The sequence below is a fragment of the Aquarana catesbeiana genome, linkage group LG06 (assembly GCF_042186555.1).
Source record: "Aquarana catesbeiana isolate 2022-GZ linkage group LG06, ASM4218655v1, whole genome shotgun sequence".
NCBI classification, from domain to species: Eukaryota; Metazoa; Chordata; class Amphibia; order Anura; family Ranidae; genus Aquarana; species Aquarana catesbeiana.
In genome coordinates, this window is record NC_133329.1 from 403,748,606 (window position 1) to 403,754,605 (window position 6,000).

A 6,000-nucleotide genomic window follows, 5' to 3' on the forward strand; every position below is an offset into this window, starting at 1 on the left:
CATTGTCTAGGGATTCATACGACGTCTAGTGACGAAACGCGCAAGGCGGGACTTGGTACACGTCAACGTAATTTCCGGAAACTTCTGATTGTTTTCTGATTGTGTTCTGTGGAACGCACGCTGCCCAGACCCAAGAACCTGCCTATAGGCTGTTTATGAAATCGGGGCAGTTGAAGTCCCTTCTGCTTATGGAAAGTCTTTTTTTATCCGTGTTAAAGAAATTAGATTTTTATCGGATTGACGCTATGGATGCCCGTTTTTGATTTTATGTGGATACCGCATTGCGCACACCTTGTTCCGATATTGAAGTGGTTAAGTACACAACCCGATTGATTAGTAGGAAATAAACAATCAGACTTTGTTAATGGTGATAAGCGCGCCGACGATGGAAAGTCGCATCTGACTTTCGCAGATGTTTTTTAGTAAATCCTTGTGGTTGTGTCACTCCACTCTAAGAGATTGCTGACACCGAGATTATATAAACCCCCAACCTCATTTATCTTCTGTGGAATTTCAGAGAGGCCTCCCGGGCCCCATCTGTATTCACCCGCCGCGCCGAGATCTGTATTCACCCGCCGCGCCGAGATCTGCTTATTGTGACAGTGAATTCAGATTAGAGATATGAAAGCAGCACAAGTGTTTAAATTAATATTTATTTTATAAGAGTGAATAAATTGTGAGCATGGAAATGGAGATTTATCAAGTATGACGCTTCGCCAAAAAAAAAAAATAAATAAATAAAAAAATGAAGGTAATTTCGTTTTTTTTGCATCAGTGCTGCGGAGAGAGAGGACTCAGCATGTTTCAGAATCTATTATTGGCGGCGGGAGTGCGGACGGGAATAATACGCTATTACTCAAGATTACACCTTTTGAATTGTGATCCTGGATACTCGTGTGACGCTTCATAACGCCGGATGACAGGCTGAAGGTTATTACCGCTCTCACTTCCAAAACTGAATTTGAGCTCTTTAGCAATCCGCCGCCGGGTCCCGGTACGCCTTGCTAAGCGGCGTTAAAAAAAAAAAAAAAGTCACATCCTGCTTGTTGGTATGGCGCAGGGGTAGGCGACCCTGGGGGCCCTCCAGCTGTTGCAGCACTACAAGTCCCATCATGCCTCTGGGAGTAATTGTAACCGTCAGCCTTGCAATGCCTCGTGGGAAATGTAGTTCCACAACAGTTAGAAGGACCCCAGGTTGCCTCCCCCTGGTATAGCGGATGTCAGAAGAGTGTACGCTGTGCGGTTGTGTGCAGCATCATACTGTGCGAGGGGCACCCAAAGATACACTATATTACCAAAAATATTGGGTTTTTTGAGTAGCCTGAATATTTATGCAGCTCCAGCCAATCCCTGGGGAGGTGTGCCCAGATGGTGGTTGGAGAGTGTATAAATATGCTATATTGCCAAAAGTATTGGGACACCTGCCTTTATACGCACATGAACTTTAAAGGCATCCCAGTCTTAGTCCGTAGGGTTCAATATTGAGTTGGCCCCGCCCTTTGCAGCTATAACAACTTCAACTCTTCTAGGAAGGCCGTCCACAAGGTTTAGGAATGTGTCTATGGGAATGTTTGACCATTCTTCCAGAAGTGCATTTGTGAGGTCAGACACTGATGTTGGACGAGAAACCCTGGCTCGCAGTCTCCACTCTGTCTGTCCTGCTATTCTTGGCCTTTAGGGGCAGCATTGTCCATGTCTATGTATCCTGGTTAATCTTCAATGCCTTTGATCTTCTGTAGCAGGACATTCATCAATCATCTTGTCAGCTTTGGTCCTTTTCAAGTTTGCTTTCAGCATAGCATTATAACAACAGATGGTCCAGAGCCAAGTTGTTCAGCCTCGATGGAGGCCTGATATGCTACAAAGCTTTGATGTGCAACCTGCTACATTCCAGACCGTCCCCACGGAAGTAAAGGCTTGGTTGTATCAACCAGAAAGAAACTCCAGAAATACGATATTAAATTATGTTGCCTTCCAACAGTGGCAATGGCAGTTAGTGTTAGTGACAGTTAGTTGATGGCAAACCCTCCCCCCCCAAAAAAAAAACGAAATCAGGGCTTGATTTAGTTATTTTTTATTTTTATTGTTTTATGTTAAGGTTTAGGAGTATGTCTATGTGAATGTTTTACCATTCTTCCAGATGCGCATTTGTGAGGTCAGACACTAATGTTGGACGAGAAGGTCTGGCTCGCAGTCTCCGCTCAAATTCATCCCAAAGGTGTTCTATCGGGTTGAGGTCAGGACTCTGTGCAGGCCAGTCAATGTTCCTCCACCCCAAACTCGCTCATCCATGTCTTTATGGACCTTGCTTTGTGCACTGGTGCGCAGTCAGTGGCTTCTGGTGAGTCCTTCTTTTGAGGGGGGGGCGGCAAACAAACAACACCCTCCCCCAGCAGCGTGGCACTAACAGCACAAACCCCCTCTGTGACGGTCCGGCACTTACCCGCTCGTGTGGCGGGGCTGGGGTGTCCTCTCGGGCAGTGGCGGCTTCCCGCTCCTCAAGCTTGTGTCTTGTGTCTAGCTTGTGTCACCTCTTACGCCAAAGCGCTAGGCATCCTGTTGGGATCGCCTGACGCTTTGGCCAATCAGGAAACAGGTTTCACGACCTGCCTCCTGATTGGCGGGGAGAAACTTTAGTGTGAAAATAGTGAAAATTAATTTACTATGCTTTAGGATGTGGCCACATGGGCACTCTCCTGCATATTCTATGGGAGTGCCCTAGAATCAGAGATTATTGGAACAAGATTTTTACCCATATTCGCAAAACCACTGGAATTGCTATTAAGCAGGATCCGACTAGTGCTTTGCTCAACTGTCTAAACCCTAAAACCCCTAAACCTACTCAGACTCTGATTCATCCTCCTAGGCACCAAAATCACTATTGCCAGAGCCTGGAAATCTCAGAGAGTTTCCTTTAATTTAACTAAACAAAAAATGTATGGGATTATGTCGCAGGAAAAGATCTCCAATACCATCCTCGACACAGTTGATAAATTCAGACTCATCTGGGAACCCTGGGCTACTCACATAGGGGTCTCCCTGTGAACCTGGATTGTAAGCCACAGGTTGTTTATATATATATATATATATATATATATATACATATATATATAATTATACTTTTATATATATATATAAAAATATATCTATCATTGTATGTCTCCATTCTATCATTCCTTCCTCTCCCCCCTCCCCCCGGCTGTGCACAGTACACAGAACATGGAAATGTAATTATTTTAGTAAATAAAAACTGCTAAATCCCTTTTCTCATCAGCAGTATATAGCAGTCTTGTGACATCTATCAGTGTCTGGTTAAAGCTTGTAGGAGGAGCTTTCATCCTCCTTTGACCGTCCTATGAGGCTGCAGGAACCCCTGACCCTCTGTCTGGACAGTGCTGATTGGCCCTGTGCTGATCACATGCACCCTTCCAAGAAAAAAAAAAAAAACTCTCTAGCAATACACACCAAACTGAGCATGTGCAGAGTGCCTCCAAATGCTCTGTACTATCAGGAGGTGGATTGGGGACAGTGGAAGAAGGGGAGGATCAAACAGACGTTTCACACAACACAGAGGATTAACCCCTTTGGTTCCACAGTGAGTATAACAAGTATGGTTTACTGCATATACAGACTGATTTTTACCATTGTGGTTTTAGTAATGCAGCGTACACACGGTCAGAATTTCCGACAGAAAAAAGTCCGATGGGAGCTTTTGGTCGGATATTCCAACAGTGTGTATGCCCCATCGGACTTTTTCTGTCGGAATTTCCGATGGACTTAGATAGAGAACATGTTCTAAATTTCTCAGTCGGAAATGCCGACGTTGGCAAGTCCGACTGTGTGTACGCGGCATAACACATTAATATAATTCATATTTCCTTGGAGTCGGGTGCCATGCAGCTATCAACTTGCAAAATACAGTTGGAATCACCAGTTGCCTATGTGAGTGGCAGGTATTGGCACACAAGGGGTTTATTGCTGCTAGCAGTCCCGGGAGGTGGGACGAAACGCGTAAGCTGGCATGCCGGAGGCCACACCTTATCACAGCACCGCGTTGGTCTGAGCGGTGTCCCATCTCCCTCATCTCTGCCACGTTTACACTTCTGAATGGTGTAAAGACGCCCGCTCTCACTCTCTGAATTACCAGCGTGGAAATTCTGCTGTCCGGGGGTGTCTCCAGTGCTCCTTCATCCAGAGTGGAGCTACCCTAAAGCAGGAAGTGTGTTACTGGCCAGATCAACAATTCAAAATAAAATAAATAAAAAAAACTTTAAAAAAAGAAAAAACGAACCACCATATTTTAGGATTTTTATTTTTGGGGTTTATTACCACTTTACATTGGTGTGATGGTTAGATATCGAAATCGAAAATGTTTGGACCACATCGTGTATTTCTCGATGGGCAGTGATACCGGCATAGTGTAGGTTGTCACCGGCCCCCTGGTGGATTTTGCACAGAACTGCAGCTCACAGCGGATGTTTAGGGGGGATAATGACAGTAATGGGGGGTAGGGGGGAATGTCTTCTTCTCAGGAGGTCCAATCACAGTTAATAATAAAGCAATCCTTGACACCGGTGTGGATTGAGACAAAAGATTTGGTATCCTGGTGGGAAATCAGACATTGTTTCCATCCGTTCCCGTAACAACACAGCTAAACAGAATTGTATTTTCTGTGTTAATTAGCCGCCAAATTAATTAGTCTTAAAGAAACAAATCTTCATGGTATATCTGGCTTGCAGTATATCGTGGGAGTGTGAACGTCCAACAGAGCAAATTATCATTTGTGCTAATTACACAAAAGAAAGTTGTGAGTGAAAAATAAAACTTGACTCCGATAATTTAACCAGCTCAGTTCTCACACCTGTACAATACATCCCCTATGGACCAGACACCTGAACACCCCCCTATGGACAGACACCTGTACACCCCCCAATGGACAGACACCTTTACACCCCCCTATGGACCAGACACCTGAACACCCCCCTATGGACCAGACACCTGTACACCCCCCCAATGGACAGACACCTGTACACCCCCCTATGGACCAGGACACCTGAACACCCCCCTATGGACCAGACACCTGTACACCCCCCCCCAATAGACAGACACCTGTACACCCCCCTATGGACCAGACACCTGAACACCCCCCCTATGGACCAGACACCTGTACACCCCCCAATGGACCAGACAACTGTACACCCCTCTATGGACCAGACACCTGTACACCCCCTATGGACCAGACACCTGTACACCCCCCTATGGACCAGACACCTGAACACCCCCCTATGGACAGACACCTGTTCACCCCCCTATGGACCAGACACCTGTATACCCCCCTATGGACCAGACACCTGAACACCCCCCTATGGACAGGACACCTGTACACCCCCCAATGGACCAGACACCTGTACACCCCCCCAATGGACCAGACACCTGTACACCCCCCCTATGGACCAGACACCTGAACACCCCCCTATGGACTGACACCTGTACACCCCCCCTATGGACCAGACACCTGTACACCCCCCAATGGACCAGACACCTGAACACCCCCCCTATGGACCAGACACCTGAACAACCCCCTATGGACCAGACACCTGTACACCCCCCAATGGACCCAGACACCTGTACACCCCCCTATGGACTGACACCTGTACACCCCCCCTATGGACCAGACACCTGAACACCCCCCTATGGACCAGACACCTGTACACCCCCCAATGGACAGACACCTGTACACCCCCCTATGGACCAGACACCTGTACACCCCCCTATGGACCAGACACCTGTACACCCCCCCTATGGACCAGACACCTGAACACCCCCTATGGACAGACACCTGTTCACCCCCCTATGGACCAGACACCTGTACACCCCCCAATGGACCAGACACCTGAACACCCCCGTATAGACCAGACACCTGTACACCCCCCAATGGACCAGACACCTGTACACCCCCCCTATGGACTGACACCTGTACACCCCCCTATGGACCAGACA

At 47.2% G+C, this 6,000-nt stretch overlaps 1 protein-coding gene across 2 annotated transcripts in view; it reads left to right on the plus strand.

Annotated features, from left to right (window-relative positions):
* LOC141147244 (contactin-associated protein-like 5) overlaps positions 1 to 6,000 on the plus strand; it is a 514,695-nt gene that overhangs the window by 392,568 nt on the left and 116,127 nt on the right. The window lies entirely within an intron of this gene.